The 17,561-nt window shown below is 41.6% G+C and overlaps 1 protein-coding gene across 2 annotated transcripts in view; it reads left to right on the forward strand.

Annotated features, from left to right (window-relative positions):
- The window catches only part of MBNL3 (muscleblind like splicing regulator 3), a 690,269-nt gene that overhangs the window by 658,513 nt on the left and 14,195 nt on the right, over positions 1-17,561 (forward strand). The gene's annotated exons all lie outside the window — the stretch shown is intronic.

The raw sequence follows: 17,561 nt of genomic DNA on the forward strand, positions 1-17,561 counted from the left end.
CATTACTAGTACAAAATAGCAGTACCTCTGTGAGCCTGCTTGCGCCTCAGTTTCCACATGCTGCACGTACGATAATTTCAAATTGGCAACAGTAGATGCCTGCAAACTACACACTAAATGGACGGTAACAAACATTAAAACACTTTCACGCCCTTTGACCTCCCATTCGGTTTCACAAAATGGCACCCGAATATAATGCAATTCATCATGACTCACCAGAGTCATAAGGTAAGTGCGAGGCTGGTGCATGCTTAATGCCTCTGCCGCTTTATTTTCTCACAGGCCTTTAGACAGTAGAATAAACAGCTCAGGTTTTTTTTTCTGAATGCACAATGCATGAACAATACAGAAAACTAAATGCAAAATGTCTGTTTGCAGCTACACACAATTATCTAATATAAATGGAACATTCCAAATCTCACCACATGTCCTTGTTCTTGAATTAAAAAATACTTATTTCTAAGATGTGAAGTTTTTTGCCCTGTTTCCAAATGATGTTTTCCAAAAAATAATGAATAAAATTATGCTACTCACTACGTTTTATCATGATAAGAATCATCATATTGGCTCCCAGGGCTCCTTGTATTTCAATAGGTGATAAACGATATCATGTGCCACGATAACTCACTGCCTGTTTAGGACCCTTTCATTGCACATAAAAGTAAAGAAGTTAATTATAATTATCTTAAAATTTTACTTCTATGTATAACATTAATTAAAAGAGAAGAGAAGGAGACTAGTAGATAAGGCCAGGTTTGCTCCCTCTCGCCTTAAGCAACGACAACACCGAGACATTGATACACAAGACCAAGAGTTTAAAAACAAGACCCAGGAGGGCAAGGGATGTCCAAACTAACCCTCATAAATTAAACCCAGCTTTGAAAAATCACGACCTTTCAGATAACAGAGTCAGGCCTTGCAAAGACCTTAGACACAGTGCACCAAGAGAAGAGCCTACCAGACACCCCACGTCTAGAACTTCAAATGACAAACATAGACTCGATAAACATATATCTCACCAAAGAAGCGACGAAAGAGGAAATCGATCATTCAAACTTGAAGGTATGCTGGACAAAAGTAGCAAGATCATTTTGAATAGAAGAACTGTGATCCAGATCCTACATAGTGTACCAAATTTACGACAAATTACCACGGACAACTTAAAAATAGTCGAATTTGGTTTAAAACACAGGACTGATTGTGTGTTTCTACACATTCCCTCTCGGGTGGTAAAAGGAATGCTAACAGAGGCAACTGAAAGCCTACAAGTCTTAGGCTTTGATTTAACGCCAGTCGAACATGAGGAGTTTGTTGCTTCGAAGAGGAAAAAAGACGCACCGGTCGAGGCCCCCAAGATGAAACAATCAAGCAAATCTTGAAGATTCCGCATATCTAGACCCATTGGTTATAGGAAGCCAAATTGACCGTGCCAGGTTTTAAAAAGCACATTGAGATCTGAGAACAGAAACAACAACCTAACGATATCAGAGGAGATGCCGGGACAGAAAACTAAAGAGCAACCGGCTGAGGACTGGTCCTGGATACAAGAAGTGCTTTGTAAACAAAAAGAATAGCCACCCAGGTCACCGTCAAATGTGGCCAAGGATCCTCTTTTTAAGATCAAGAAGTCAATGGGCCCGCCTCCAGTGGTCGAAGTGGTCGGGAGCGGTGCTCCTCTACTTGTTTTAATTAAGTTTTACCGTTCCTACACCTTTATTTTATAAAGAAACCGTTCCGGAATGGTTTCGTTTTAAAATAAAAGTATAGGAAGAAGTTGAAACTTGCACTTTAACTGCACTGCACTGGACGTTTCCTTAAACATCATGCACATGTGTTTTGGGGATTGTATTGTGCATGGGAAGCGGTGTGGTGATGGGGCTTGTGGGGAACGTGCAGGCCAGTAGGGAACATAGCTCCACTACTTCTTTTTTTCGTACACTTCGACCACTGCTCGCCTCCTAAGGATCAGAGACGTAAAGATCAACCCCTGAAAGTGGCTTGCTGGCACACTAGAGTATTTTACCATCTAACGATCCCAAGTGACGTCAATCACGGGGCATTTGACGTACTGTATTTGCAAGAAACATGGCTCATGAATTCAACACACATGGACGGTTATGAAGTGACCATAGCTCCGGCAGCTAAGGGAGCTAAAGGACGACCCTACTCTGGCCTCCTGATAGCCTTAAGATCGGGAGTGGGGATAAACCTAATAAAAATCTTGAAGCAGGAGTTATTCTGCTTGGCACTCCTCGTTGACTGGCCGGAATGCAGGAAAATTGAAAAAGAGGCAAGTAAACAAGGCTATGCAATCATATTAACTTGTTATTGGAATCCATAAGCAATCTCAGATGAAAAATTCATCGAAATAGTCACCTCAGTCCTAGACAATGCCATTGCAAACTACGAGATTGCTCACACATTAATTTGCGGAGACCTGAACGCGATTTGTGGACCCTCAAAGTGGAACAACAAGGCCCAAAAACCAAATACATCAGCGCTCAGAAGGGGGAAAAAATGTTCAAGATTGATGAAGGACAGAGACCTCCATCAATTGAAAGGGGATGTAACTAAAGACTTGATTAACATCCCAACATGGGAATGTGAGGACCAAGCTGCTGACTTGTATTATATTTACGTGTCCACTAATTTGCTCCATCTAATCAAAACTTACGATGTCATTAGGACTGCGAAAAGTGATCATGACCTCCTAGTACTGACTTTTAAACATGAAATCACTGCCCGGGCCTCCGTAATGATGGTGGTAGTTGAAACAAACAAAGCAGGGAATAGACTGCGATTGAAACCAGAAGACATAACTACAGTCACAAAGAATTACATCGCCGAAAGAGTGACAGGAAATGGATCAGCAAAATCGATGGACTACAGACCACTAAGTCCCTTTTAGTAGCAAGATCTCTGGCCACAATAACAACAATCTGAGAAGCCACATCTACGACTCCATCTTTGCGGAGAAACAGAAGTTGATGAGACGCTTAAAGGATCAAGCTGCAAAGTCCCACAACTTGGGTCTAAAAACCAAGGCTGCTACAACCATAAAGGAATATACATCTTGGATAATTACATATAGGCATAAACTTTTGCAGCAGGGCGCATAACAAATGCTAAGAGTTCTCAGCGGGAAAAAAGCCAAAGCTCCCTAATAAAGATACACAACTCAATGGTGTGAGTGAACAAACCTGGAAAACAAAGAACTAGGCTGTTACAACATGGGCTTGCGAGTATGAGACAACAGTCATCATGGGGAAGATAAGAAAATTAAATAGATCAAGGGCCCTCGGCCCGGATGGACTAACTAATGTAATGCTGATGGAACATCCCCATGAATGGTCCCTCTTCATGCAAGCAGTTTTCAGTGACATTTCCAAAGAGATGGAACTACCGGACTCGTGGAAATTAGCAAAAATAGTCCCTATACACAAAAAGGGTGACAGATCAGTTCCGTAGAATTATAGACCTACAGCGTTGTTAGACGTTATAGGTAAACCTTTCGGGTCCCTTTTGCTGGAGAAATTCACAGCTTGGACACTACGAGTCAATGCAATCGATCCATTTCAGACCGGTTTTGTTAAAACGGTGGGAACTTTGGTAAACATCATGCTGCTGTGAATACTGAAAGATAAATCCCACTCAAGTAGAGGCCGGATTTTTATAGCATTCGTGGACCTTGTCCAAGCTTTTGACCATGTTGATCACAAGCTAGTGGTCTAAGCTGGACACTCGGGGATGCCCGGATGAAATAATGGGGCCCTTGAAAGCACTCCACACAGGTACCCAGATTAAAGTCCGGCTAAACTGTGCGGGCCTCTTATTTTCCCCTATTGCAACTCACCGATGGGTCAAGCAGGGATGCCAAATGGCCCCTGCAATTTACAACTTCTTCACCTCGGACATTGAACAATTCGAGCCAGCTCCGAGATCCTTTCCCCCATCAATTGGAGGGATAAAAATGACACGCCTGGTTTACGCGGACAACCTCATACTGATCGGCCAAACAAAAATAGGTCTGCAAAGACAGCTAGACAGCCTACACAGATCTACATCCCAGAACCACCTGGAGATAAACCAGCTAAAGATTAAATAAGGAGCTTCCAACGAGCAAATCAAAGGAAAGAGCCTTTTGTCTGGACTGTAGTCTTAAACCCAATAGAAAAAATTGAAACTTTTAAATATTTGGGAATCACTACAAACAACAGCTTAGTAGAGACTCCACTTCTGGAAGACCTATTAGCAAAGGCTAAGTCGCTCGCAAGCCGATTGAAGCTCATGGACAACAAATTTGGTTGTTTCTCACTGATGGCAGTCCTAAAATTTTATAAGTGGAAAATTGTCCCTTCTTTAACATACAGAGTGGAAGGCATCTTGGACATTCCCTCAGAGATTTGGGGAAAACTCAAAGCGACAGTGTGGAAAAAGATCCTAAACCTTGCTAACTCAACTCAAATCGATGTGATCTGGAGAGAATTAACTTTAGTTTCACTCCATGCGACCGTCGACTGGAAAAGGCTTGCTCTCTTTCGGAAAACAATTATCCCAAACAGACCGTTGGTCCTGAAGATAATTAACAGCAAAATAAAGAAAGAAAGAAACATCTACGAGACTAGCCAAATGGGTAAGTAACATCAAGATCCAGTTGGACGAACTAGGTTGTTATGAAGAAGATCTAATTGCAAACCTGATGAATGTTAAGAACAAACTGTTCCTCCTCGATTGAATTAAGACCCTAGATAAGGCCAACGCTTCTAGACTGGTTAAAGATGTGCCTGCTAAAATTCCCTAACCGTCTTTTTAGGGCCACATTCATGAGATTATGTTTCAACTTAATTCCAACAAATGAAATACTTAGTATTAGTGGGCTCAGCCAGATGAACAGATGCAGATTCTGTATGAGCATAACCACAGTGGTATCCATCAAACGTGTGGTGATTGGATGTCCCGGCTTGATCAAACTACGCAACCAGTTCCTTACACCCCTTTTTTGCACTGCTGAAACTTGGGATGATGAACACAGATGGACAGCCCTGATGAGTGGCCAGAAAACATCTTGGGTCATCGCAGTGGTTTCGTTCATCAGGAAGGTTTATCCTCAGACACAATTGACCATTTGAACGGTGGGAACTGAAATCGTAGTAACTGTGGAATCTAATGCGAGAATGCCCTGGGGGAAAAACTGTTTATGTATTTTCTTCTTTTATAAAAATTGCAATGCAATAAATCAAATAAATAAAAAATAACTCACATGTAGAATGCTATACAAATGCTGTCACTTTGGCTAAAAAAGCCTATTTAGATGAGCGCATAAATAACCAAGTGGTGCAAACTAGTCCAAGAGGCCAAGCATGCCAAACTTAATAAAAAATTGAAACGGGTATCCTTATAGCCAATAAGAGTTCTACACAAAACGACCCCGATATAGTCAGCCCTCGCTATAAGGAATGGAAACCAGAGTTATTTTCATTTAAATCTATTGACGAAGCTGAACTTACTTTGATTGTAGAAAAACTCAAGCCATCAAATTGTAAGGGGGATGTATGCCCCTCATTAGCCATTAAGGCATGCTCTGCTGCCTTGATCACCACTCTTTGTCGGTTTGTCAATGCGTCATTCAGAGACTGCTGTGTGCAGTTTGTATCAAGAATTCATGGATCACTCTGCTTTTGGAGAAGCCCGGTTTAACACCATGTGTTCCATTGAACTACTGCCAAATCTCAAATTCCCCATTTTTGTTAGCAATCCTCGATAGGGTGGCATACAAGCAAATGCTCGCTCATATGAGATCCCACTGTATCTTAAATCAGAGACCATCCGGTTTTAGAGAGAGACATGGGACGGAGACAGCATTGCTGGATTTAAAATCCAGACTTCTCCGTCACATAGATCATGGAAATACAAAGCATGCTTATGCTCTTGGACCTATCTGCCGCCTTCGACCTGGTGGACCACTCATTGCTGGTCACCAAGTTGGAGGAGGTAGCTGGCTTTTCCATCTCAGCAGTACGATGGCTCAAATCCTTTTTTGAGCGGACGTCACTGGAGAGTGAGTAGTCCTTTGGCCGATTCAACTCCCAGGGAACTAATTCAGGGGGTGCTGCAGGGCGCTTTTCTTTTCCCCTTATTTTACAACATTTTCACAGTTCCATTCTTGGACCTTCTGGATATCAATGGCATTGAATTTGCAAACTATGTAGATGATACTCAATGCATCATACCCCTCACTGGTACTTTTTCTGAAGATGAACTGAATATCAATAGGATATATGGCCTTATCGATGACTGGATGGCTGCTAATGGCCTATCACTCAATGCAAGTAAAACAGAGTTGATGCTCATGGGAACTGAAACCAAAACTCGGAAAATGGAAAATGGGTATTTTCAAGTACATATTGATGGGTGTACCATTGTTGTTAAAAAGAAGGTTAAGACACTAAGAGGGTATCTGCACTGTAACTTGAATGTGAAGGCACAGTTTAACAGTCTAGTCGCCTCTGCAGCCTATTACATCAAACTCTTGTCACACACACGTCCCTTTCTGTCTAGAACAAGTTGGGAAACATTGGCTTGTGCCCTCATGGGATCTAGATTAGATTACTGTAGAAGCATACTGACTGATTTACCCAACTGTGAGATCAACAGACTCCAAGTAATGCAGAATAATGCAGTAAGAGTTATTGTTGATCGTAGCAGAAGGGATCATATCTCGAATGCAAGAAGTGATTTACATTACCCCCCCGCCTTGTTTGCATAAATTAACTTTGGGTCTAACCCTAAGTTACCAGGGCGATCCATACGTGGACCCCTTGCTCACTGTTCTTAGAGAGGCGCAGCTTCACCTCACTGATGATGCCCAACAAGGCTGAAACACGTGTATGGGGTTGCTGTGGTGCTCTTGTTCAGAGGAGAATTGCCTAGCATTTTGGTGCTGGACTGCCCCTGCGCAGGACAAAGACTGATATGCTGGGAAATTTCTTCTCTGTGAAAACAACAGTGAGCTAAAGACTTGGTTGAGACTCTCTCAGGGGCCATCCACCCAAGAACAAGTCAATGGGCTGTGTTCGTGCTGGTAGAGAGTTTCCCAGACCCCCCCTTGTTTTACATTGGTTACCAATTAGGGAGAGGATTCAGTTCCGTCTCATGGTGATTACACATAATTGTCTGAAAAATGCTGAGCCAACATACCTTAACACTGAACTGGCATTAAAAACCGTAATTACAATCTAAGATCTAACAATCACTCACTACTAAAAGTTCCCGCCTGCAGGCTATCACAGGTGAAAACTGGAGCCTTTAATGATGCTGTAGCACCAGCATCCTGGAACGGTTTGCCCGACAACCTGAGAGAAATGACCTCCACCATGGTCTTCAGAAAGGGATTCAAAACCCTTCTGTTTAATTAAACACCTCTCTGGTTGTTAATTCTGCTCATATTTTGTCTTCGTACGGCTCCTGAGTGTATTTACTCTGTCCTCGATGTCTAGCGCCCTTAAGCCTCTGTGTCAGTGGCTGCACCATATACATTTTTTTAAGGTAAGTAAGTTAGTACCCGGCGAGGGAGAATCATAATGAAAGAACCATTGTGATTGGCCCTTGCCGGGACATTACCCGGCCGGGAATCCCTCTGATTCCATGCCTTTGTCCCCGGCGGGTGCGTGGCTGTCCCTCAGCCAATGAGGAGGCTCGAAGCGTAGCCATGCGCCTTTGAGCCTCCACACGGTTGGAAGCCGCCATCGTCCCATGCCGGTGAATCAGGTATGTTTGTTTTTTTTTTTGTATTTCCTCCCCACCTCCCCGCCCTCACAACCCCACTTACCTTCTGCCTGCTGTGTCCCCAGTGGGGGACGATGGCAGACTCCAGCTGTGTGGAGACTCGAAGCGGGGCCATCCCCGCCCCGAGCCTCCACACAGCTCAGGGACCCGGGTACATTTTTTTTCGCTCTGGCCTATAACTATGGGCCCCGGGGCATTACCTAACTCGGTAATGCCCCCGCCGCTCGGGGCATATTGCTTAAGTAAAGATGCACCCGCTTAATATAGCGGGTCCCACCAGAAAATAAGGACAGAGATAGTAGCATTTTATGTTGAACCACAGACAGATGGCATTATAATGGAGCTGGTAACATTAGTGATCGAAAAGAGAACCAAGTGCCCAGAGAAAAGGTTCAGCCCCTGCCCACTTCATGGTGCACAACGATGCAATAGTGACAGCACACCAGGATATTCCACGGGACAAAGTTTAGATATAATTAGCCTGCATTCAGGTTGTGGTCGCGGTTCTTCAATGAATAATCATCACAATATGCTCCAGCTAACAACCCATAAAAAGGCCAGTAAGCAATACGGCCAAAAAAATCTAATCTCTATTCAATCGTCTTTAAACTATACACAATTAACAATCATTACTGGACAGATAAACAAACTGCGAGTCACGCACTCGGTTTTTTATAGTGCGCAGTATGAATATCATTAAACATAACCTAACGGTCTGTGTCAATTCTTTTGATCAAATCGCACATTCATACATGCTGGATTAGTCATTATGCATACAACACACATGCTGTTTTTATTCACACAAATAATATGTATAGTTGAGCTTACATAATTTCAGGAAGTTCCATTGTCTCGTCACGCTGAGTACCCGCTCCGAACAACAGATCGCAGAAATGGAAACTCCATTTTTATATGTCCACTTTCAATATAGTAAATGTTATCATTTTTTGTGGGTATTTGACACATTGTGTCCTTCAAACAGTTGCTGAATTTCGCTCAAGGCCAAATAGCAATAGCAGCCTGTTTTCAGTGATTGAAGCCAGAGACGGGTTGGTTTCGATTTTGTGAAAGAATTGGAGAAACAAGTAACATTGAATGTTTGCTGGGTGTAAACATTTTTAGAGGGTTTAGATTGTGTCAAAGGGTCTGCAATCAATTGCAATGCATCGTCATTGTCTTCAGTTTCATCTGGTCGAGTTTACACAAAGTAGCAATGGTCCATGGTAACTTTGCACGGTTCACAGTTGAGATTCCATTCGTTTTCCGGCCACTGGACATATGCATCACGAGTCTGAATATTGACTGAACCACTCTACGCCTGCTCCTTTGTGAAATCCGTTTGGCAAGCGACATCTTTGGTTTCAGTTGTTGTCTGTGTCTTTATACTCCTCTTCCTTCTGGGCCTCTAACAGATTTATAGAAAAACATGCTCAAGGTATAGCACACATACAGAAGATACAATTTTCCAACTAAAAACATAATATGACTAAAACATCCGCTTAAAAATGTCTTGAAAACAAACTGGTTTGTTCTTTACCCTTGTTTTCTTAATTCGCATTGTGGCCTTCTCTTTGATGACCGCAACATCAAGCTGAAAAAATAGCTTTTTTATATGGTTTGAATCAAGCAAATTTCATTTCCACGCAAACATATGTACATATGTAGAAACAGAACTAACTTGACGGACTCCAAAACATTACAACATTATAGAGATTATAGATTTATTCCCAATCCAATGTGATGCTCAATTGTATTTCATATTAGGTTGTATACCTCTGGTCCATGTGCCTCTTCTAATTGCACATCTTGAATACATTACTTGGAGAAAATAATCATTAAAAAAATGCAATGTCAATCAGACTGAAATGTCAATCAGACTGAAATGTAAAATGTTTCATCGTACAGAGCACTTCCACAAACACAAAGTAGTTTAAAATGGTATGAACCATATACTATAAGATGTGTTATTGCAACACAAATAGAACATTTGTATGAACATACCCTCGAAAGCAGTGTACGTGATTTGGTCATAATATACATTTCAGATTTCTTTTGATAACCTTCCAAGATGACACATGGACTTGATCTGAGATCACCCTACAAAACATAGTGATTATAATGTTGCCTTCAAAAGTAGTTTGATTTGTAATGTTTCCTTTGTAATTTATTCTGCATTAGGGAGGAAGTGTAACGTTAGAACCAAAATCAGAAAAGTTTGAAACAGTGCAAGGTTACATGCATTTCAGTCTCAAAGTATTTCCTTTGCAGGATTTACTTTCCTTCTAGCCAGGAAACTGTAAGTACGCATACCTCATAATCTGGACCTGTTGCAAAGGAGAAAGTGATTGTAGTCGAAGTTCCAGCATCCCCCTATAACATAATACTTGTTTTAATAAGAATGAAAAAGCAAAATGAAACGGATAAAATGAGATGCAGACGATGATACATACAGAGAGACACCCATACATGCCACTTTGTGTAAATAACCAATACTATACATAATAATTTCCAATATGTCGAAATTCCAAGCATAACACATGCACGTATTGTTTATTCGCATATAAAGGACTAGTAGTTTATAATTACTTGATAGGTGAGTGAGGTTGCTGTTGACTCCGGAAAAGTAATTGGTGCAAAATCTTGCTCCTTCATTTTCAATACATTGTCAGAAAATAGTACAATGGAAAAGGTAAATTAGTACTAAATATCACTTTGTGCAAGTCGGTAGGGCTCACCGTTGGGATACTAGACATGTTTGGTTTCGTCACTGGTGAGGGTCTGTGCTTCCATCAGTGTGCTCTACGTAAAGAAGGACATGTCAACCAACACATCTCGAAAACATTATGCTACTTTTAAAGGTCACTATGGACGTTTTTACTGAGGGTCACATTTCACTGATTTATCAGAGGCTCCCAAAAGCGGGGATAGATAAAAGGTTACGAAAGTGAAACATTTTAAAATTCTGGTGATTCTGGTAACTATGGAAACTTGAGTAATACAACTTTGATGGAAATAAATACTGAAAACTCTAAACCGTTCATGAAGTTACCTTTTCAATACACTACTTTAAATAAATCGCGAGATCATAGAGAATAGATATTTATACAGACTATCGTCCTACATACCAACAAACATAACCAATTCCTCATCTACTACTCACCTGAGCCAGCGTGTGGCGAAATTGAGTTGAAATTGCATTTGGAAGCAATTTACAAAGAATCCTGGGTCAATGCTTTTTTGTGTACTTTGATTGTTTGTACATATCTTTGGTGAAGTGCAGGCTGCAGGCGCAGGATCGATTGGCCCTCACGACTCCCAAGAAAGCCTGGGTTGTACTTTCAATCTCATCCACTGGAAAACCGCAATTTGTAATTCATCTTCTTATTAAATCAATGTCATTCGGGAATATATGCAGGACTGTGCCCTGAGTATTGGCATGGCTCACAGAAGGGCAACCGATAACGATACCTGAAGGCATTCTTGAAAAGTCTGTAAGATCTGTATAAAAAAATATAATTAATTATTACAAATAATACTATATGAAAGTGAATAAAGCAATTATTTCACAGCTTTGTCTGTAAAGTTTGTTTTACAGAAAGAAAGAAAACCTGTATAACCTAGTCGAATGAACACAGCAATACCTTTCTTACTGAATTGATTGTTATACCGCAAAGTCTAACGTATTACTCGTCCATTGAATGAACTTTCAAGCATCAAAAGAAAACATGCTTGCAAACATAGACCACAAAACATTCCATTGTATTACAATGCAAAGTGATGCAATGTGCTATTTACCGAGATCAAAATACATAAAACATTCGATAATGGTGAAGTCTTTGCGATAAATGAACATTAGAATGCTGGGTACATTAGGTGGAAATCAATAGAAACTTTCAGAGCAGCGATCGATGAAAGATAGAGACGAAAATATGTGAACTACCCTTACTTGGATGAACCAATGAACAGATTCAGCAAGCAGGGGAACAAGTAGCTGTGGAGAAGGTATCCCGGGAACACGTAGCTCGATGAGGATATACCTTTTCAATCTCAGAGATGTTCTCCTGGTAAATGTCAAGGTGTTTATAAAGGCTTAGAAAAGGTGTGTATGTGAATGTGTGACATGTTCATTGACACCTACTCAGCCTTGATGCTAATGTTTCACATCTGCCATACCCACCCACCCATCACCCTTGCGGGTGCACATGCATAGGGCTGCTCGTACTGCCTATCGATCAATAGGGCCAGGGTTGAACCACAAACGCAAAATGCTTGTTTGGGTCATTTCTTTTTATGAAAGTGGCCAATGTTTTTGGGCCATGGGGGCCAGTTTGATGAGTTACTGCAATATGCGGCTAGTAGTAGTGAACACTGTTGGTGAAAATATATTTTTTTAAATGCACAATTTGCATCACCTTTTCATCAAAATACTCACCTTTTAGTAATATTCAAACAGTGTCTGAAAAGGAATGAATAGTGACTTTGAACTGTGTGCCAAATTTTCCTTGGTGCCCGAGACAAACTTATGGCCGAGTATGACCCTGTTCATAGGTGCCAACTGCTAATTGATAATAGGGAGGAGGATGGATGGGGACAAGGTGAGCGCAAACGTCCAGAACACTGCTCAACGGACAAAAGCATATGTTGATTGCAGGGACGGGGTCTTGAAGAGGGGAGTCAGGAGACACTGGGTCTGGCCTGGCCATGTGGACAACGGATATCACAGAATATGGGGCGCATTCTTTGAGGATCGTTGCAGCTGCATCAGCATGGCATGGAGGCATGGGGACACAATAGTCAACAAGAAAGGAGGTTGGAAATCACATTGTTTCACCAGATCTGTAAGACCAGAGGTAACATAAGGAATATCTTTTAACAGATAAGAGAAACCCTACAAATCAGCATGTATTGTGGGACAGTCTTTTGTGGGTAGGACAGGAAAGTAGACATAAGAGTCAAGAAGCAAACTACCACATCCTGATGGGAGCAGTCTATTCTGACCCAGAGAGTTTCCACAAAAATGGAACACACCTATCAGTAAATGGGATGGAATTAATCCATGCTGGGATTTTAAACATACTAGTAATAAGGGTGTGCGAATAGAGCTTTATGAGAGCAAGGGTCTTTTGGGGGAACCCGGGTGACCCTGTACCCACTCAGGTGTGACGGCATGGGCCTGGAATGAAGCTGGCAGCAAGCACAAGTGTGCTCACCAGACAAGATGTAGGTCCCCAACACATGGTCCTGAGAGCCCACAATGGGGGCAGTTGGTGAGCCAAGTTGGGCCAGTTCCTTTTTCACGGTCCAAGTGCCCAAAATGTTCAGAACTATAACACTGCACACCTGTTGATTTGTGACATAAACACACTAATCTTGTTTGGTTTGTTATTGTTATCTTTAATAAAAGCCAACACAAAAACAAAGAGTCTGGATAATTGTGTATGATGTGTAATGTATATTTTCAATGCTACATAGAGGCTAGCGATTCTACAGCTTGTGGGACCCTGAGTGCCCGTACTCACCCAGCTGCCTTGCTAGCACATGGTCTTAGGTGCGAACTGCAATCGATCCAGGGGATGGATGGGGATGGATGGACTTGAAGAGGGGAGTCTGGACTCTGGGTCTGGGGAGGCCAATGCGAACAATGGACGCCGTGCAGAGGATCCCTTTGAAGTGTACATGGTGTTTGGCAACTTGAGCATTCCCGCCCACCCAGCCCCCTTGGGAGCGCATGGTCACAGGTGCAAACTACCATTGATACTGGAGAGTGGATGGATGGGCATGAGGCTAGAGCAAAAGGCCCCAAGAACTGCTGAAGGGACACAAACGTATGTTGATTGCTGGGGCTGGGTCTTGAAGAGGGGAGTCTGGAGACACTGGGTCTGGGGAGGCCATGTGCGTAATGGTCACCATGCAGAAGATCCCTTTGAGGTGTATATGGTCTTTGGCAACTTCAGTGTTCCCACCCACCCAGCCCCCTTGGGAGCGCACGGTCATAGGTGTGAACTGCCATTGATACTGGAGGGGTGATGGATGGGCATGAGGTGAGCGCAAAGGCCCCGAAGACTGCTGAAGGGACACAGACCTATGTTGATTGCTGGGGCAGGGTCTTGAAGAGGGGAGTATAGATTATCCCTTTGAGTTTTACATGGTGTTTGGTACCTTGAGCGTTCCCAGCCACCCACTACTGGAGGGGGGAAAGATGGGGACGAGGCGAGTGCATTCTTCCATGACCCTCATAGACGATTGAGCATGTTCTTGACTCACTGAAAAGTTCAAACAACTATTTGTATATGCTCATTTGTATTTTATTTAGTTTGGTGATGTTGATGGCACAAGCAAACTACAAATTGTATACTTGTGGTTGCAGCATAGTGTGTGAAAATCCCCTGAACTGTCCGCTGCCACTGGGGAATTTGGCACGAATGGCTCGAACGGTATTACTCGTCGAACGCGGATTCCAAGCCTCTCATAAAGCCACCATGTAAACGAATGGTAGGCCACCAGCCTGTACCACCTGAGAAAGAGAAACATAAAAATTGTAATTGAATTAACCAGATAAGTGTACCACCTTAGTCAAAAACGCATCCTAAATTCTGTAGCATAGTTGCCCTTATAAAAGTAACTTTCTGGAAAAATGTACTTGGGCTTTGAAGTATCGACAGATTACAAAAGTGAACACCCATTCAAGCTGGAACGGTTTGGGCCATAGAGAAATATTGTTTTTTAGTTGAAAGTGAAAGACAGATAAGCGATGAACACTCTGATTTGCAATAAGCGGGAGAAATGTATTCAATTTACATACTAAATTCACTTGTCAGTGATCGATCAAAGTAGAAGAACAACATGAAATGTTCGTCATCTCAGTGGTCAAAATTACTTCACATCTAGAGTATGCTTACTCGTTACTTGGATTGCGAGGGCAAACTGTTGTACGAAGTTCATGCTTATGCTTACCCGTTACTTGGATTGCGAGGGCAAACTGTTGTACGAAGTTCATGCATAAGCACGATCATAATCCTCAACACGGACCTTGCGAAGCAGGCTGCCCTAAAGTCATGCAGCTCGATAACGCAAAGCGGTGGTGTGTCTTCTTTGGCTATATAGGCCCAGCATATAGAGTTTTCTTGGCAGCAGAAGTTCTCCACCTCAGTTGGCATGAACTTGCAACGATTGCAGGTACACCAAGTGGAAACGTCTTCCGTGCGACTAGGCTCAGGCTCATGTTCCGATGTTTCATCTTCTCAACTATCAACCGATTTCGGCTTCTTTCTCTATCCATTAGTTCCTTTCGGGATACTCAGGCTCGTACTGGTAGGACTGTATTTTTGCCATTATATGACAAATATTTAAATAAAACCAAAGTACCTCAGATCTGCTAGCGTAAGTACCTGTTTGCGGGGCTTCGTACTAGGAAGATAGCTGAACAGGGCAGAAACTAATCTCGGGTGATAGACACTAAATACAGTGAAATTATTGACAAAGCAGTGTTGTCTGCTCAGAAAGGTCCTGATATACTTGTTGAGGAATGAAGCGTCCTGGCATTTCCCTGGAGACACATCAATAGCTTGCGCACAGAGAACGTTGACACTAGATGTGCATTGGTGTTGGGAAAAGGGACGTAAGCGTCTAGTGATGTCAGCTTTAGGGGCGGGTGATATGGTTTAGTGCCGCGAGGGCAATGCATCAACAAGAAGATTAGCAAAAGATCACCATGCCCAACCCGTTGTTTTCGCATGTGTAAAAGTGAGGAAAACTAAGGTAAGATGCAGAGGAAAACATTTTTTAAGATCGATTACAGTATGCTTAAAAATACATGCCCGAACGATCGGAACAGTAACATGTTTGAGCAAACTTCCCCTTTAATGAGGCCTAACTAGCGAATAGTAACAACATCGTTTTGAGGAATCACCAATAGATAGAATCCCCCTTTTATTAGCAAACTAATAAATATGCCTGTGGCAGTTGAGGTTTTACTCATTAATGAGTAAGGGAATCCCTAACATCCCAAGGCTGAACTGCCACCTTTCAAAGACCAGTAAGGAGAAATGTGTGTTCAGAATCAATCCATTAACACCATCCACATGCATGCTAGTACGCAGCAGCGAAATATCTTATATGTTTATTCTCTGTGAGGGAGTTATATCTCATTAAAGTTAGCGACATGCACCTTCTTCCTCAGCAATAAAAATACATGAGCCATTTTATCGTTTGCTAAAATGTACATCACTCGTCAGATTACTAGTTTGTATAATTACTCATAGATTCTGTGTGGCCATGGACCTTTTTATATAAACCTTACACTGGTTGTTAAATCCAAGCAAGGTCGCCATACTTTGAAACACCTCATCCAAATATGGCTCGCATAAGTAACACTTCCTATACGATACAAGCCCATCAGTGGCTCGTGATACAGAATGTGTTCCTTCGGGTATTATGAAAGCCCACATTGAGGCATTAATGCATCAGTGCAAGACAGACAATTGTGTGTTCATTTTTTGCGTCAGGGCACATTTACTTCTATCGAGAGATTTATAATTGCTATATATCAAAGGAGGAACACTGTGCCCTCTGGTGTTCCACATGCCATGCATAACAGATTGAAACAAAAAAAAAGTGTATTTAAATTGGTTTATATCTTAGAATGTTGACTTGGACATTCTGAGACGCCTAGGAATATGGTCCTTTTTTCTCGACCGAAACATAGGGTGAATTGTTTTTTCTTATATTGCTTAATAAGGGGACTCCCATACCTCTCTCTCTCTCGTCTTCTGTATCTACCCCACTTTTGCTCCTTTTCCATCCCACTTCTTCATTTTCTCCCACTTTTTTTGTTTTTCTCCTTTCTGTTCACTATTCCCTGGCCCTATTCTATCCTCAAGGTTGTCAAGCAATACATCAAAAATAAGGTTGTCAAGAAGAGATGTTGGAGCGTATCATATCAGGGGAACATGATAATATTTATTGTGAAGTATTGAAGCAAGGAATGTCTGAAAAATGTAAGAGGTTAGGTTCAGTGGACCACAAAAAGTGATATTTTGTTTTATTGTGTGTATGTATAGTGTATATCAAACCTTTATACATAACATACACATCTTACATTATATAACAAACAGTTCCAACCATACATTACAATTGTACATTAAAATACGCAGCAAATCTTGCATTTCTTCATGAAAAATTTCAAACAAACTAATCAATGCCCATTTATAATTCACTATTGATTCAATAAAACACAGTTTCAATATAAGTAGTAGGAGATATTAAAGAGTATGATTTTAGCAGATCTCTCAGGTATTAAAATGTATAGTATCAGGAGCTTCTCTGGCATATTGAAGGTTAATATTATCAGGGGATCTCAGTAACACCTGTTGAGTTCTATCATATCGAGGGATCTAACTTAGAGATACTGAGGTGGATGTTATCAAGGGATGCCACTTACGACTATTGAGAAGCATAGTGTCAGGGGATCACCAGTGGTGTTATTGGGGAATGCAGCATCAGGAATTCTGTCCAAGTGATATTGGGCATGATAGTTTCAGGGAATTTTAGTGACATTCAGAAGTATTTTGTCAGTGGTGGGGATTCCAGGATATCAAGCAGAATAGTATTGTTTTGTCCTTTTCCTGTAGTATTGTATATTATCTTTGAGTACGTGGCATAGTGGAGTGTATAGGGAAATAATTTCATGTAAGTAATGGTTCACCATATAACATATGACATGAGAAATGAAGGATGTGATGTGTAAATAAATCATTTGATGTAGCCACACATAATTT

Source organism: Ambystoma mexicanum, chromosome 5p (genome assembly GCF_040938575.1).
Source record: "Ambystoma mexicanum isolate Mex_15411 chromosome 5p, UKY_AmexF1_1, whole genome shotgun sequence".
NCBI classification, from domain to species: domain Eukaryota; kingdom Metazoa; phylum Chordata; class Amphibia; order Caudata; family Ambystomatidae; genus Ambystoma; species Ambystoma mexicanum.